A 17,169-nucleotide genomic window follows, 5' to 3' on the forward strand; every position below is an offset into this window, starting at 1 on the left:
TATTGCACATATCCCATTTTTGTTTAAAATTTCCAAAGGAAAAACTCCCAGATAACATAAATGAGCAAATAAAGGAGGCACAGTTACAGATTGAGGCATAGTTCTAAAATTATAGTTTTTGTTATTAATATGGTGACCAAAATAGACCAGAAAAAAATGCAAAATAAGTAAATACAGGGCAACTACAACTGGAATGTACCCATATGGTCAAATGCCACCTGGTGTCCACCCTGGAAGATGTGGGAACAATGTCACTGAAAGACAGCACTGCACACTGGTTCCCTGAACTGTAGGCTGAAAAATATAAAGCATTTGCAGGTGGATCTGATAGCTGTTCAAATGAGGTCAAATCTGGTTTCCGTAGCATTTATATTCCCTGCCCAGTGACACTGACTCAAAGTTACCAAAAGGTCACAGAGATGATAAATAACAGAAAATTGGAAGGTCCAACCTCTCCATGATACATTCTCAACATATCAGTGGGACCCATGTATGGAGTTCCCTTTTTTGATCTCCCAGTAGCGGGGATCAAACCCAGGCCCTGCACATGCTAGGCACATCCTCTTATCACTGAGCTATATACCTGATCCCCAGTCCCCCCTCACCTTTTTTTCGGTACCAGGGATCAAACTCAGGACCTTGTGCTTGCAAGGAAGGCGTGGTGCCACTGAGGTAAATCCCCAGCCCTCTAGTCCCCTTTTCTAAATTTTATTTTGAGACACAGTTTAAGCGGCCCAAGCTGGCCTGGAACTTGTGATCCTCCTGCCTCAGCCTCCTAAAGAGCTGGGATTACTGGCATGTGCCACCACCCATAGCTCCATTCTGTCTCTTAACAGTTTTTAAATACTAATGGAAAATATCAGGAAGTAGCTAGGGGGTTACTTAAGAGAAAAATTTAAGTTACCTTTAGTCAGTATTATTATGCTTTACCACTAAATGCCCTCAATTAAAAGAAGTTATATGTTAACTGTACTATGTTTTATGAAAAAAGTTTTTTCCCCCATTCATACGGGTTGACTAATCTGGCTAAAATTCTGGTAAATCTACCTAAAATTCCCTGCATCACAGCACCTACAGCCCTGGGCAACCATTCCAGAAAAGAGAAATGATCTAGTAAGTTTAAAATTCTTTCTCTAGTCACAAGGAATCAAAAATAAACATTTTACTCTTCTTATGTAAAGACCTGACATCTTACACAATAGTCCTCTGTTGATCTGGAGGGACAGGGTTCTATGATAGTGTGTTCATCATAGTTAATTGAGAAGGGAAAATAAAGTAGACCAGTATTTCTTATTGGAACTATTTTTTCTGTTTGTTCTGGGGGGGTTTTTTTGGTACCAGAGATCAAACTCAGGACCTCGTGCTTGCCAGGCAGGCGCTGTGCCACTGAGCTAAATCCCTGGCCCTGGAACTATTTTTCTTGAAGTTCTTTTCAGATCCTAAATTTCTTCTAAATCTATAATGACTAACCACAGAATTGGGAACATTACTTCAGAGGCTCACTCTCTGATGAGAAAGATCAGTTGTGAGTAGGGATGTTTACCTGAGTCCTAGCCTTTTCAGCCTAACATTATTCCTACTGGCTAGAAAAACAGATCAAACGTTAAGTGCCCATCCTGGGTCAAAGGAAAAGTTAGTTCACAAAAAAATGGAACTATATAATGTAAAATGTCAAAACACAGATGATGCTACATAAGACATTTGCTTCTTTTTCTTAGGAAGGTATACAGAAACTTTTCTCATTTTATCCACAGCTCCATGTCCAGAGTTGACGGCAGTTGTACAAAAGGGCCCATCACATCTTTTGAAGTGAACTACTTACAGCTCTTTTCTTCTGGCCTTCACCATAAGGAAAACAAAGTCTCATGTGCTATATATGACTTCACAGAGGGATGAAGAAATTTGTAATACAGTAGCTACTCATCTTAGGGAAGTGAGTAGGGTTCCATCACTGGACTCAAGATGTGTTGTTTTATCATTCTTTCAACTAAGTGAAAATATACATTCACAGGATTAGCTGCTGTGCAAGCTGGTCCTTCCTTAGAAGAATGAAAAGAAAAATTTTTAAATTAAAGTTCCAGGGCTGGGGATTTAGCTCAGTGGTTCTGCCCCCTGCCTCACAAGCACAAGGTCGAGTTCAATCCCTGGTACCAAAAAGAAAAAAAAAAATTAAAGTTCCAAAACTTCTAAAAAAGAAGTCAACATCTTCCTTCTCTAGGAGAAAAAAAAATTCTATTGTCCAAAAATGTGGGTTTACATGTGTAAAAATGTGTATCTACAGAAACTGATGGTTTATTCACATATGAAATAAACTTTAATATCATTATGCTTCTTTATAATACCAAAGTTTAACTGCAAAAGTGGACTTTTTTCTCCTCCTATAAACCTATGTCAGGATGAGCCAAGATTTCCAGATATATGTAACATTTTAACATCGCTTTCATTTCAAATCAGAACAAATATTTAGAAGTTACTTCTGTGGTCTTAATGTGCTTCTCATATAGTGGACCGAAACTGGAAGACATTTTTAAGAACCCCTGAAGTCATCCATACTTGCTGCTTATGCATTCTTCTTATTTGGAACAAAAGTAAAAGAATTCACAAATATAATGACCTAAGCACCTGTTTAAAACTAAACATATATGCCTTCAGCTTGCACAATAATTTCTTTATAATTAAGCAAACCACAGCAGAAGGCCCACATCAGTTGGTTTTTTTTTTTCCTGGAGAAGTCACAGGATAACTGCATCCGAAGGACATCTCTATGTTGAAGCTGAGAGGTGGAACAGAAGAATGTCATCATTTTCATTCCAAATCATGGAGGTGATGTGTAGAAAGATATCTATATTTCAAGACAGGGAAACAGGGATAATTATAAGAACTACAGCTCTAGAAGACAACACAAAAATACCTGGAAATAAAAATAAAAACAGGAAGATTAGACCAGGTATTTCTGCATGAGCTTACTTTAACAAATATTTAAAACACATAAAACAGTATTTTGGATTATACACTGTCTAAAAGAAACTGTCTAACCATAATAACAAATTCGCTATTGTTTTAAGGAAAGCAGTAGTACACCTAGGCATGGTGGCACATGCCTGTAATCCCAGCACTCTGGGAGACTGAGGCAAGAGGATCACAACTTTGAGCCCAGCCTGGGCAACTTAGCAAGATGCTTTAAAAAAAAAAAAGAGGGCCAGGGATTTAGCTCAGTGGTTTTGCCACCTGCTCTGCAAGCACAAGGACCTGAGTTCCATCCCCGGTACCAAAAAAAAAAAAGGTCAGAGTTGTAGCTCAAGGCCCTGGGTTTAATCCCCAGTACTCAAAAATAACCAGAACAACAGAAAGAGAAAGAAATAGCCTGAAAAGAATATATACCACTGATAAAAAAAAAAAGCTGTGCACATAAAAACTTCAATTATACAAAAGATATATTGCTGGGTGTGGTGGTACAAGCCTGTAATCCCAGCACTGGGGATGCTGAGGTAGGTGGATTGGGAAGCTGAAGTAAACAGACAGCAAGTCCAAGGCCAGCATGGGTTACACAGAGTTCAAGGCCAGCCTGAACTGTTAACATGACCCTGTCTCAAAAAAAAAAGCATCAAAAAATGTATCAATATGGGCCGGGGATTTAGCTCAGTGGTTCTGGTGCCTGCCTTGAAAGCACAAGGTCCCGAGTTCAATCCCCAGTACAAAAAAAAAAAAAAAAAAAAAGATATATCAATTGCCTCTTATGCAAATGCAATACCAAGGTTTTTATAGCCATAAAAATATTAGCTGGGCGTGGTGGCACACACCTGTAGTCCCAGAACTTGGGAGGCTGAGGCAGGAGGACTGACAGGAATCTGAGGCCAGCCTGGGCTACATAGTGAGTTCAAGGCCAGCCTGAGCTACATAGGGAGACCCTACCTCAAAAGAAGAAAGCAAACAAAAAAATGTAAACATTATATGATTCCACTTACATGAAATAATGTTGAATAAGCAAATTCAGAGACAAAAAGTAGAATAGAGGTCAGCTGGGGCTGAGGGAAAAGGAGATTGAAAACTATGAGTAATGAGTTGGAGATGATGGAAAAACCACAGAAATACATAGTGGTGATGGCTGCACAACAATGTATGATATACTTAACACCAATAAATTACACACTTAAAAACAAAATAAGTGAATCAGAATTGTGTATCAAACATTTAAATGATTTTATGATAATGGCCAAAGGAATTGGCTAACTAGTCTTCTACTGTTTTTAAGTCTGTTCCACATACTAAAAAAATACCTTAGGCCAGGGATTTAGCTCAGTGGCACCATGCCTGCCTCGGAAGCACAAGATCCTAAGTTCCATTCTCCATACAAAAAAACCCAAAAACCAAAAGACCTTAGTTAGGCCAGGCATGGTGGTACACTTCTGTAATCCAACCACTCTTGGAGGCTAAGGCAGGAAGATCACAAGTTCCAACCCAGCCTGGGCAAATTAGCAATACCTTGTCTCAAAAATGCTGTTGGTGGGTGGGTAGTTTGGGGATATAGCCAAGTGCAAAGGTCCTAGGTTCAATCCTAGCACCACAGTTAATCCATCCATCAATTAATTCATTTATCTGGCACACTGCCCTTTGCCCAGCTATTCTGGAGGATGAGACAGAAAGAACACAAATTAGAGGCCAACTTGGGCATGATGATGCACGCTAGTAAACCTAGCACTCAGGAAGTTCAGATCCAGCCGGGGCTACATAGTGAGTTCAAGGCCAGCTTGAACTGCATAGTGAGACTCTGTTTTAAAAAAAACCAAAACCAGGGCGGGGATTTAGCTCAGTGGTTCTACCACCTGCCTCACAAGCTCAAGGTCCCGAGTTCAATCCCCAGTACCAAAAAAACCCCCCCAAAAACCCAAAAACCAGACAGACAAAAATATAGGCCAGCATGGGCAACTTTGCAAAAGCTGGTCTTAAAAAAGGGCTGGGTATAGCTCAGTGGCTAAGCACTTGCCCAGCATGCAAGACACCCTTGCTTCAATCTCTTGTACAAGAAAAAGGAAAAGGGCTGGGGATTTAGTTCAGTGGTTTCGCAGCCTGCTGCGCAAGCGCAAGGACCTGAGTTCAATCGCGGTACCGGAAAAAAAAAAAAAAGAAAAAGAAAAAGGAAAAAAAAGAAGAATCTATGGGTATCTGGCTGTTTAACTGCAGAGGCTTCCTCAGGCTAATTCAAAACTTGCACCAGCCATTAGACTATTCTGCAATTCAATTCCAAATACATTTAGCTGCCAGGCATTATATCTCACAATTGCAGTCCCAGCTACGGAGGTGAGACTGAGCTGAAAGATAACTTTTGCCAGGAGCTTGAGACCAGCCTGGCCAACACAGTGATACATTGTTTATAAATAAATATGCAAATAAACAAACAGCCACACCTGTAATCCCAGCACTCAGGAACCTGAGGCAGGACTTCAGAGAGTTCAAGGCCAGCCTGGGCTACACAGTAAATTCAAAGCCAGCCTGGGGCTGGGGATTTAGTTCAGTGGTTCCACTGCCTGCCTGCAAGCACAAGTCCCAAGAGTTGATCCCAGTACCAAAAAACATAAACAAAAACAAAAGCCAGCCTGTATTAAATCTAAAAAAAACAACAACCCAAAACGAAACAAAAAAACCTGCCATCTAGGTCTCATGGCACAGGACTGTGAATCCTAGATACTAGGGATGTTAAGGCAGAAAGACTGAAAGTTTGAGGCTAGCCTCAACAATTAAGAGAAAATTGAAAACTTTGTGAAAATCTATCATAAAAGAAAACTGAAAAACAGAAGCTGGGGACATAGCTCAGTAGTAGAGTGTTCATCTAGCATATGCCAGGTCATGGGTTCAGTCTCCAGTATGAGATTGGGCACATTCAGGATGGTATGGCCATAGACTCAATCCCCAGTATCAGAAATAAATTAGTAAGTGAATACACTTAGCTAACATGAGTAAAAAGAATTTGAAACAGACACAAGTTCTAGATATAGGTGAGTAAACTAGAACTACAGATTCTGTTGCACAAAACCTACAAATACATTCCCTATACAGTTGGTGCCTCAGTATTGTATAGACTTTTTTTTTCCAGTGCGGGGGGGGGGGGGGGGGGGGGGGGGGTGGGGGGGTGGGGGGGTGGGGGGGGGGGGTGGGGGGTTGGGGGGTGTTGAACTCAGGACCTTATGCTTGCCAGGTGAGGCGCCACTGAGCTGCATCCCCTTCCCTTTCAGTAGGGACTTTTTAGTCTCTTAAGTCACCAACTTGGTGCTACTAATTACACAAAGCAACCCTGTACTAGAAAATCTGATTTATTAAGAGGCTAGAAAGGGAGAGAAGAAATTTCCAATGTAATGTAGCATTTAGGCTACTCACCCTGTGAGACAAGGAGTTCAAGTGTTAGCCTTCAAGACAGTTCCCCGAGAAGTGCTCCCTCTGGTTTTCCTGACCTTTTATAGCCCTCTCCAAGAATGAATCAGGGTTACTCTATGTTGTGCCATGAAGAATTTCACTGACCTTTGTCTCTGGGAGGGAGAACTTAAATCCTTGAAATTCAGAGTAAATGAACCAGTGCAAATTAAACAACACACCTCTAAAGAACCAATGGGACTCTTAAAAGGCTGGATGATCACAAGTTCTAGCCTGGTTTGGGCAATGTAGCAACTCAGTGGAATCTTATCTCAAAATAAACGATAAAAAAGGATGGAGATATAACTCAATGAGAAGACCCTAGAATCAATCCCTGGTACTACCACCAAAAAAAAAAAAAACACCCTGCTGGGACAGTTGGACAGTTTCTACCCCAGAAATGGCTAGACTGTACTAATGCAAAGTCACTGCCTGAGCAAAAACTTGTTTATCAATTATTTATTGAAAATTTTTATTCAAAAAATTTTATTTGGATAATACCTACACATGAAACTGGGCATGGTAACACATGCCTATAATCCCAGCTACTCAGGAGGCTGAGGCAGGAGGATTGAAAGTTCAAGGACAGCCCAGGCAACTCTGTAGGACACTGTCTCAAAATAAAAAGGTGCTTGGTACATGATAGAGCACCACTTACCTAGCATGCATGAGGCCTGGGGTCAATCTCCAGTATTACCAAGAAAAAAAAAAGTTAAAATAGGTACAGAGTTTCTTGTATATCCTTTTAGATATATTCTCCTATATAAATATTTTCCTCTACAAATGTAAGGCCCTTATATAGTGTTCTGCAATTTGCTTTTCCCTAATGTGTTTTGGAGATCATTCCATATCACAATTAAAGCTATCTTATAAATGCAGAAGTACCACAATTTACTGAGACCTGTTCTCTATCAATGAACACTTAGATTGCTAACAATACTGTGCTATACTTTCAAGTGATAAAGCCTCTCCTCCAAAGGCATAAGATAAACACTATCACCAAAAGGACATTTTGCCCTATCAGGTTTTTAAAATTTATTTGTGTTTGTTTTGACACAGGCTCTCACTATGTAGTTCAAGCTGGCCTTGAACTTGCTATGTTCCCTAGGCTGGCCTTGAACTCGTGGCAATTTTGCAAGTGCTGAGACTACAGGCTTGTGCCACCATGCCCAGCCTGCCCTATCAGTTTTTATTCCTTTTACACTATTCAAATACATTCTCTTAAAACCAGGCATGGTGTGGGCTGGGGATTTAGCTCAGTGGTTCCGCTGCCTGCCTTGAAAGCGTACGGTCCTGAGTTCAATCCCCGGTAACGCCCCCCCCCAAAAAACCAGGCACCATGGTTATCCCAGCACTTGGGAGACTGAGGAAGGAGGATCTCTCCAAGTTCAAGGCCAGCCTGGGCTACAGAGCAAGATCCTATCTCAACTCCCAGTTCCCAAATACACTCTTCTCTCCTATACATGTTTGTTTTTTTTTTAACTGCAGTAAAATGAACATAAAACTTACAATTTTAAACCCTTTTTACACATACAGTTTAATAGTACTGAGTACATTAATACTGTTGTGCCACCACTACAGCCACCCGTCTCCAGAACTCATTCTGCTTCTCAAAGTGAAACCCTGTATCTACTAAACAATAACTTCCCATCCCCTCCTCCATAGGCCTTGGCAACCACCATTCTAATTTGTCTCTATGATTCTTGCTACTCTATATACCTCACATAAGGGGTGTACAAGATTTTAATCCTTACATTAGTTGCACATTGAATGGTTTTCACATAATTTTCAATGTTTGTACCCAAACAGATGTTATGGGTTGAAGCAAAATTTGTGTGTTTAAATCCTAACATCTAGTACCTCAGAAAGTGACCTTATTTGGAAATAGGGTCATTAAGATGTGAAAATTAAATCTAAATTAAAATGAGGTCATACTGGAGCAGGGTGGGCTCCTGATCCAATATGACTGGTGTCCTCAGAAATAGAGGTAGTGGGGGCCCGGGGATTTAGCTCAGTGGTTTCACTGCCTGCTGCGGAAGCCAAAGGACCTGAGTTTGATCCCGGTACCAAGAAAAAAAATAGGGGTAGTGGGAAGCTCACACCTATAATCTCAGCTACTCAGGAATCCTGGGGCAGGAGGGTCAAAAGTTCAAATCCAGCTGGGCATGGTGGCACATGCCTGTAATCCCAGTACTCAGGAGGCTGAGGCATGAGACTACTGGAAGCTCAAAGCCAACCTATACTACATAGTGAGTTCAAAGGCAGCCAGAACTATATAGCAAGACCCTGTCTCAAACAAAAAGTTCAAGTCCACCCTGGGAAATTTGGTGAGACCTTGTCTTAAATAAAAATTTATAAAAGGGCTGTTTGGGATGTAAGTGCTAGACTGCCCCTGGATTTGATCTTCAGTACCTGAGGGGGGTAGATTAGGATACATACACGTGTGTGCACACACACGCACACACACACAAATACACGCAGAGGAAGAAATTGGTATGAAGAATGAAGTTATGCTGCCACAGGCTAAGGAACTTTCAGAAGCTAGAAAAGCCTGGAGCTGGACACACACCTGTAATCCCAGCACTGGGGAGGCTGAGGCAGGAGGATCACTGTGAGTTTGAGGCCAGTCTAGGCTAGTGAGTTCAAGGCCAGTCTGAATTACATAGCTAGACCTTAACTCAAAAAACCAAAATAATTAATTTTTAAAAAACAGAAAGGCCTTCCAGAGGATGCCCCTGCTATTGATTTTAGATGTCTGACCTCTAGCACCATGAGAATTATTGTTTCAAACTACCCTGTGTGTGATGCTTTGCCACAGCAGGCCTAATACTACAGGAAATATGAAGCCTCACAAGGGTCTTCATTTTTTTCCCCTCGAAGTGCTGAGTAGCTAAACCAGAGCTTCAAACATGCCCAGTCCCAGATAAGTTTTTTTTTTTGGTACCGGAATTGAACTCAGGACCTTGAACTTTCGAGGCAGGCGGCGTAACCACTGAGCTAAATCCCAGGCCCCAGATAAGGTTTATTTCTTTTCTTTCCTCCTCTCCCTTCCTTTCCTTCTTTCCTTTCTTCCTTTTTTTGGGGGGGTACTGGGATTGAACTCGGGTCCTTGCGCTTGCGCAGCAGGTGGCAAAACCACTGAGCTAAGTCTCTGGCAGTTCCAGTTCTTATTTTAAGGACAGGTCTCATTTAGTTGCTAAACTGTCCAGCTGGACTTGCACTTGCCATCTTCCTGCCTCAGCCTCCCTGAGTACTAAAATTATTGGTATATACCACCACATCCAGCCCTTTTATTTTGTCTCCCTAAAAAAAAACTATATATGTATCAATAATTTATACTTATTTTTAATGTTCATCTTCTACTGAACCTAACTGTTCCACTTCTGTCTAGCTATTTTCAAGCTGTTTAAACCTTATTTGGAATGATTAGCCCACTACTACTTACTTGCCAAATCCTGAGTTCAGAATTACTTTGAGCACCTAAAGGTCAGGAAAATCTTCTTCCTGTGTGTTAAAGGATCCTGAAGAAAAAAGAACATTAAAGTAAGGCTCTAGCAGTCACTGGTCCTAGATGTGTAAGTATGGCAAAATTACTCACAAACTATTCAGAAGAATGCCAAAAATCATAGGAAAAGACTTTATGAACAAAACCTCAGTAGCACGAGAACTAGCACAAAGAATCAACAACTGGGATCTCATCTTATTAACAAACTTCTGCACTGCAAAAGAAACCAACAACAGAGCTAGGAGACAACCTACAATGTGGGAAAAAATTTTTAGCAGCTGTACATTAGACAAAGGACTACTATCTAGAATATATAAAGAACTGAAAAAAATCAGACCCCCCAAATTCAAAGACCCAATTCAAAAATGGGCATCTGAAATGAACAGACATTTCTCAGACAAATAAGCAAAAGCACCAAATAAATATATGAAAAAATGTTCAACATCACTGGTCATTCCAGAGATGCAGATGAAAATAACATGGAGATTCCACCTCACTCCAGAAAGAATGGCTGCTATCAAGAAATCACCAATAACAAATGCTGGCGGGGGTGTGGAGAGAAAGGAACCCTTCTCCATTGTTGGTGTGAGTGCAGACTGGTGTAACCACTGTGGAAATCAGTATGGAGATACCTCAAAGAACTAGGGCTGGAAGTCCCATTTGACCCAGCTATTCCTCTGCTGGGTATCTTCCCCAAAGAAGTAAAAGAATCATACCACAGTGATATATGTGTACCCATGTTTATAGCAGCACAGTTTGTAATACCTAAAGCTTGGAAACAGCCCAAGTGCCCATCAACTGGAAACTGGATAAAGATGTGGTTTTTTTATAAAATGAAGTACTACTCAGCCATAAAGAAATGGAAACGAGAGACATTTATAGTTAAATGGATGCATATTGAGGCCATACTCTTAAGTGAAATAAATAGGACACACATGTGTAAATACCGAATAGTTTGTCTAGTATGAGAAACTGAAAGTGTAAATAAGGATTAAAATGATTAAAATGAATAACTGATAATTTGAAATAGGAAGAAAAGTCCAAAGGGGTAGGGGTGATGGGAGGGGAAGGGGAAAGGAAAGAAGGGAAAGGAAAAATTATGAGAAAAGAAAAAAAATGGAAATGATGTCTATGTAAATAGGGAAGGGTAGAGGGGGTGAAGGGCACATAGGTAATGGGGAAAAAATACGAACTAAGATACATCATGTTCAGGTACAAACACCCAATGATAAATGTAAATGTACTATATACCTAAAATGTACCAATAAAAGAACTTAAGAATTAAACAAAACAAAAGATGCCAAAAATTCTTGAAGTAAGCAGGACATGGTGATGTACTCCGGTAATCCTAGCACTTGAGGCTGAGGCAGGATGATCGACGAGTTCAAGGCTATCCTGGGCTACATAGGGAGTTCAAGGCCAGCCTGAACTACATAAGGACCTTGTCTCAGAAAACAAAACAAAATTCTTGAAGTAGTTCTGAAGCTTGTATGAAACACTGTTCTCTGGGAATCTCATAATAGTATAGATTCTCTTCTTCATAAAATGTATAATTGTATATAAGATTTCCAGTAGTTTACAGTCCTCCTCTAAAACTCTTTACTTTGATATACACACATTCTTCTCTGCAAAACAAAGATAAATGTTACCTTTCTTTCCTCTGGCTCAAATCTTCTGAATGAGATGAAAAAACTACTCCTGACAAAAGCAACCAAAAAGGAAGTGCTTCTCCACTTGATAAATAATTTACCAAAAGCATTAATTTATACTAATTTCCATTTGAACTAGATCCAACTAATGTGCCACAGTTTTAATCTGTCCTCCCTAATTTATTCATTTATTTTTATCTTGTTTTGTTTTGTTTTTGAGACAAAGTCTTACTGTGTAGCTGTCTGGTCTTGAACTAGCAGAGATCCTTCTGCCTCAACCTCCCCAGTGCTGGGATTGATTACAGGCATGTGCCACCACACCAGGCAAATCCTCACTAATTTAGAAATCTAATAAATCCTCACTAATTTAGAAACCTAATAAGATAAACTTTCCTAGAATGTAACAGAGATCTAATGAGAGGTTACAACCCTCAAAAATTACAAAAAATGAGATACTCTCAAAATTTAAAGAACCGAATTCAGGTCCGGGGATTTAGCTCAGTGGTTTCGCCGCCTGCTGTGCAAGTGCAAGGACTTGAGTTCGATCCCGGGTACCAAAAAAAAAAAAAAAAAAGAAAAAAAGAAAGAACCGAATACAAATATCAGACATTACTGACATTCTGCAACCCTGCCACCTTACTCAAATTATGTGCTATCAATATTCCTCAAAATTATTTCTCATTAGCTCTCTACCAAAAAAAACCCCTTTTACACCATCAGAAACCAACATCAGTGGCTTCCACCGAGACATAGCATCAGCCAAAATTAATGTGCTATAGGCCGTTATCAGGACGTACAAGGACGAACCTGCTCCCCCTGATTAGAAAAGTTTGAGAGGTGGCAATAAGTCTGAGCGACAACGAAAAGACACAGTAAAGTCTGCAAGAGGTGGATGGCCGCGACAGACGGCGGAATGAAAATCCCGGGAGGAACCTTTTAGACCAAACCTCAAGGTCAACCGGCTGGGGACGCAAAATACTCAGACCCGTGACAGCGACAGGGCCCAACTGACGCCGCGGCCTCAGGCAGCAGAGGGGGTACAAAGTCATAATCAATAAAACAAAGATATTATTTAAAAAATAAATCGGTGGCTGACGCAGCAGCTGCCAGCTACAGCCCCGCGCGGGTGCGAGCTCCGGTGACCAACCCGAAAGCACAAAGGCAACCACGGACAGGCACAGGGAAGGGCGGTGCGCGGTCAAGAAGGAAGTAACACATCCGACAGCTGCGCGGGTCGCCCGGGATGGACACCGCGCCCAGCCCAGGGCCCCCAGCGGCCCGCAGTCTCACCGGCAGGGCTTGCCTTGCCACTTCCTGTTCATCTCCCCGTCATCGGCCTTCTCGGCTCACCTCAAACAGCCCAACAGAAACACTCGCCCTCTCCGGGGCTGGACCGCCCTGGTCCCTGAGGCCGCTTGTTCACGAAGACCCTCATTCCGCCATCTTCGCTCCTCTTCACGTCAGCCAAACCGGGGGCGGGCGGCTCCATCACTGGCACTGAGTAGTGATTGGGTTTTTGCTTGTGGGCGCGCGCTTCCTTTCAGTCACGAATTGGCTAGTATGTATGTCAATCAACAGTGCGTCCACGCCTACGATTTTTGGGGGGTCGGATTGGGTGGTCGGTTTGAGGAAATAGGGAAAATCATTTTTGAGATTAATTCATTAGGAATGTAAAGTTTTTTCCGCCTAAGAGCACCACCACTTCTTGGTAACATAGTGTGGCCAGGCTCCACAACTATTTTAAACCGCTGTTAGATTTAAACTACATTACTAATAATGTCATTGTCAGGCCTGAAGACGTTGGATGCTTGGTATCTAAGGAAACAGCTTAATGGTTTCGGTTGGTCTGACTTTGACTCATTTAGACCTTAAAGGGGCCCGAATGTTGGCCTGCTGTTGACAGTTGTGGTCAATACAGGAGGGCAGGATTTGTCACTTTTGAGGGCCTATTTGCTAAACGACCAACTGCAGTAACCGGCAATTGTTTTGTTTTGTTTTGTTTCCTACAGCCAACTGTAGGTTCTGAGAACCTTCCTTCAGGGCTAGTTCCAGGAGAGGCGAGGAAGGTAATGTTGACAGATGGTGTGGTGTCCAGTGGTTCCAGCCTCTTATCAAAGAATTTGATGAAGACAATTGATGAATTTAACAGTGTAGCATTATTGAGGAAAATGAGAGAAAAAGAAGAGAAGAAATGGAGAGGAAAGAAGAAGAAAGAGAAAAATGAAGATCCTGTATGTCTTGCACACAGGACTGCCACTCAAGAACAAAGGGGAAGTGGCCAGGAGGCCCAAGAGCCCTGTCTTTTATATCTTCTTTGGATGTCAGATCTGGGCCTTCCTGTGCAGGACTCCAAAGCTGCTCTGTGCATGCTCTGGGTTGTGATTTGACAGCTCTCCGTGATTGACAGGTCATTCCCAGTAGCCCAGCCTGATTTGCCATTCCCTAATCTTCTACCTCATTTCCCGCTGAGAGACATAAACCCTCATAATTCTTATGGGGTGCTGAGGGAGTGGAGGGCTCTGTCTTCATATAGCTACTTATTGCTGAAGAGCTCTCTGATTATCTTAGGATGTTATGGCTCACTAGCTAGGCTGAGGAAAACCTGTCACAAGACAGTGAGAAAGGAGTTAGTGTCTATATATTGAGACTGTTGAGGGCCGGGGATTTAGCTCAGTGGTTCTGGTGCCTACTTTGCAAGCGCAAGGACCCAAGTTCGATCCCCAGTACCAAAAAAAAGAGAGAGACTGTTGAGCTTATCTGTTTAATGGACGAGAGTTTGGTGAGTGAAACTGTCAGGAGCCTGTGGAGGCAAAGAGGAATGTTAGGTAGGCTATCAGTGTCTATTTATGGTGGCTTTACTTATGTGTGCTCAGAGCAGAACTGGAATCTTGCTTTCTGAAGATGACCCTCAAGTCTTCCAGAGATTCATAGAAGTAGCTTTCTCCTTTTGGGTTGTTTTTTTCTTCAGATAGTTTAGGTGGAGATGGCTTTATCCTAATGAGATGGATCCAGTTATCTATCTCTGCCACCTTTATTTCAGTGGCCATGCAAAGATCATTGAAAGGGGACCTACCATTTTGGTTTTAATTGGTCTACATGGGTCCCTTCTTTCCAAGGTTTTTTTATTTTTTTGGTACTGCGGATTGAACTTGGGACCCTGTACTTGTGAGGCAGGCGACAGCACCACTAAGCCAAATTCCCCGCCCCTTCCTTCCAAGTTTTAATGAGCACTTAATCTCCCAGGCAGACAATAGATGGTCCCCTTGGGCCAGGAGCTGGCAGGACGTCATTCCCAAATAATTGGACAGCCTGTTGAACTGTTAAGATATTGTAAGATGGGGCCAGGGATTTAGCTCAGTGGTTCCCCTGCCTGCCTCACAAACACAAGGACCCAAGTTCGATCCCCAGTACCAAAAAAAAAAAAAAAAGATATTGTAAGAGTTTTGTGGTCTCTAGGTCTATCACCATATCAGACGATAGAAAAGGCCTCCCATGTAGCATCTCATATGGACTCATTTAGCTCAGTTTTTGAGATGTTTTAAATCCTCATGAGAACTAGTTGTAATAATTGGAGCCAATGGATGCACATTGAGGCCATACCTTTTTTTTTTTTGGTACCTGGGATTGAACTAGGGTCCTTGCACTTTCAAGGCAGGCAGCTGCACCACTGAGCTAAATCCTGGCCCCTGAGGCCATACTCTCAAGTGAAATAAATAGGATACATATATGTAAATATCAAATAGTTTCTCTGGTGAAAGTGTAAATAAGGATCAAAATGTATAATAGATAATGTGAAATAGGAAGAAAAGGTCCAAAGGGGAAGAGGAAGTGGGAGGGGTAGGGGAAAGAAGGGAAAGAAATAAACATGAGAAAAGGAAAAAATTGAAGCAAAGTCTTTGTTAATAGGGAGGGTGGAGGGGTTGAAGGGAGGGCAGGGGAATGGGGACAAAAATAAGAAGCAAGATACATCATGTAAAGGTATAAATTCCCAATCATGAATGTCATTGTATTGTATACCTAAAATGTACCAATAAAATTAATGAATTTTTTAAAAAGAAATAAGATAATGCATGTAAAATACTTAGACAGCCCTCTCTTTATGCTTAATGGAATTCATCTTTCACTAAAAACTAAATAAATAATTAGAGCCAAGTCTCAGAAGTCCCTTGGCAAAATTTTGCCAGAGTTCACTTTAGGGTCCAGTTGGCACTTTTAACCTTTCTGGAGGACTGAAGCGTCCATGCAGAATGTCAATGGTACTTTATTCCTAAAGCCTTTGCTGCCCCCTGAGTTATTTGACAGGTAAAATAACATTATTATCACCTAAAGGGACTGGGCTAATCCAAACCAGGGAATGATTTCTTTGAGGAGCATCTTTACTACCTCCATAGCTTTTTCTGAATGGGTAGGGAAGGCCTCAATTCAACCTGTAAAGGTGTCAATTAGGACCCGTATCTGTTTAAATCCCCAACATGGTGGCACATGGGTAAACCCTAATTGCCAGTCCTCCCCAGGGTATGTCCCTCTCCTCTACAGATTTCTAACAAAGGAGGTGGGTTTGGACTTGACAGGGTTATTGTAGACAGAGTAGGCAAGCTTGACAGACCTGTTGGATGGTTGCCACTAGTACTAGCCCTGTGAAAATTCCAGTGACCATTTCCCATGTAGCATCTCTTCCCATATGGAAAGAATCCTGGTGTTTTTATTGGAAGGGTGAGTTTCTTTTCTAAATATCACAAAATTCTTTTTTTTTTTTTTTAACATTTTTGGTACCGGGGATTGAACTCAGGACCTTGCTCTTGCAAGGCAGGCGCAGTGCCGCTGACCTAAATTCCTAACCACAAAATTCTCTTTTTAATTTCCCCTTATCCTAAAGTCCATTTACCTTCCTGTGGAGTATAGACTGGTTTAATTTTTTAAATATTTTTATTAGCAGTATTTATTAGATATTGATAATTTTTAATTTTCTATTTCCAACTATTTCCTTCATTATCTTTTGCTGGGCCTGAAAATCTTGAAGCCATTCATTGTGGGCATTACCTGTCTTGGAAATTCAACAGTGCCTATGCTGCCAATTGCTGCAACTCCTTCCACTCCTCTAGATTATACTGAAGCTCTTCCAGCAACTCAAGATACTGCAAGAGTAAATTTGGGGGCCACACAGCGTACTTGTCCTGATCCATTTCCAAGAGCTCTGGGAGATTCTGTTGTACCAGGTTCTCCCAGTCCAGCTGATCACCATACTCCGAGGAGGAGGATATAGAGGAGGAAGATGAGGACTCTTCCCTTCTGGTCAAAGACTCCTTTGTTGGTTTGGAAGACACTACCTGTTCCTTTTGAACAGCGCTGTTTAGACTCTTTCTCAGAAGCTTCTTGGAAGTCCAAAGACATCCTTCATTGACTGACTTCTCTGACACTGATTTTGCTATAGCTAGCTTGACCTTAGTGCTATAAAGGATAGGTTCTGTCTCATCCTGAGGACCTGCAGCTTGAGGACATCTGCTTTGTGTTGAGCTGCCAGGTGTGCCATCTGCTTGTCCAGCTCATTCTGGATGTTATTAGCCATGGACCTGGAAGTCATTAGCCATAGTGCTTATTGTGACATTTCAA

General features: G+C 41.6%; 1 long non-coding RNA gene across 2 annotated transcripts; it reads right to left on the bottom strand.

The window, feature by feature from the left end:
• Positions 1–4,630: 4,630 nt before the first annotated feature.
• Positions 4,631–13,079, bottom strand: LOC101724386 (uncharacterized). 2 transcript variants are annotated; one of them, XR_015449758.1, is made up of 3 exons: positions 12,910–13,079; positions 9,851–9,926; positions 4,631–5,529 (listed from the first exon to the last, which is right to left on the bottom strand). It is a non-coding gene; the product is annotated as an uncharacterized LOC101724386 (long non-coding RNA). The 2 variants fall into 2 exon arrangements; XR_015449759.1 differs by lacking the exon at positions 4,631–5,529 and adding an exon at positions 6,142–7,090.
• Between the last annotated feature and the right edge of the window lie 4,090 nt (positions 13,080–17,169).

This window comes from Heterocephalus glaber, unplaced genomic scaffold (assembly GCF_053883595.1).
Source record: "Heterocephalus glaber isolate CG9 unplaced genomic scaffold, H.glaber_assembly_v1.0 deba00000809, whole genome shotgun sequence".
NCBI lineage: Eukaryota > Metazoa > Chordata > Mammalia > Rodentia > Bathyergidae > Heterocephalus > Heterocephalus glaber.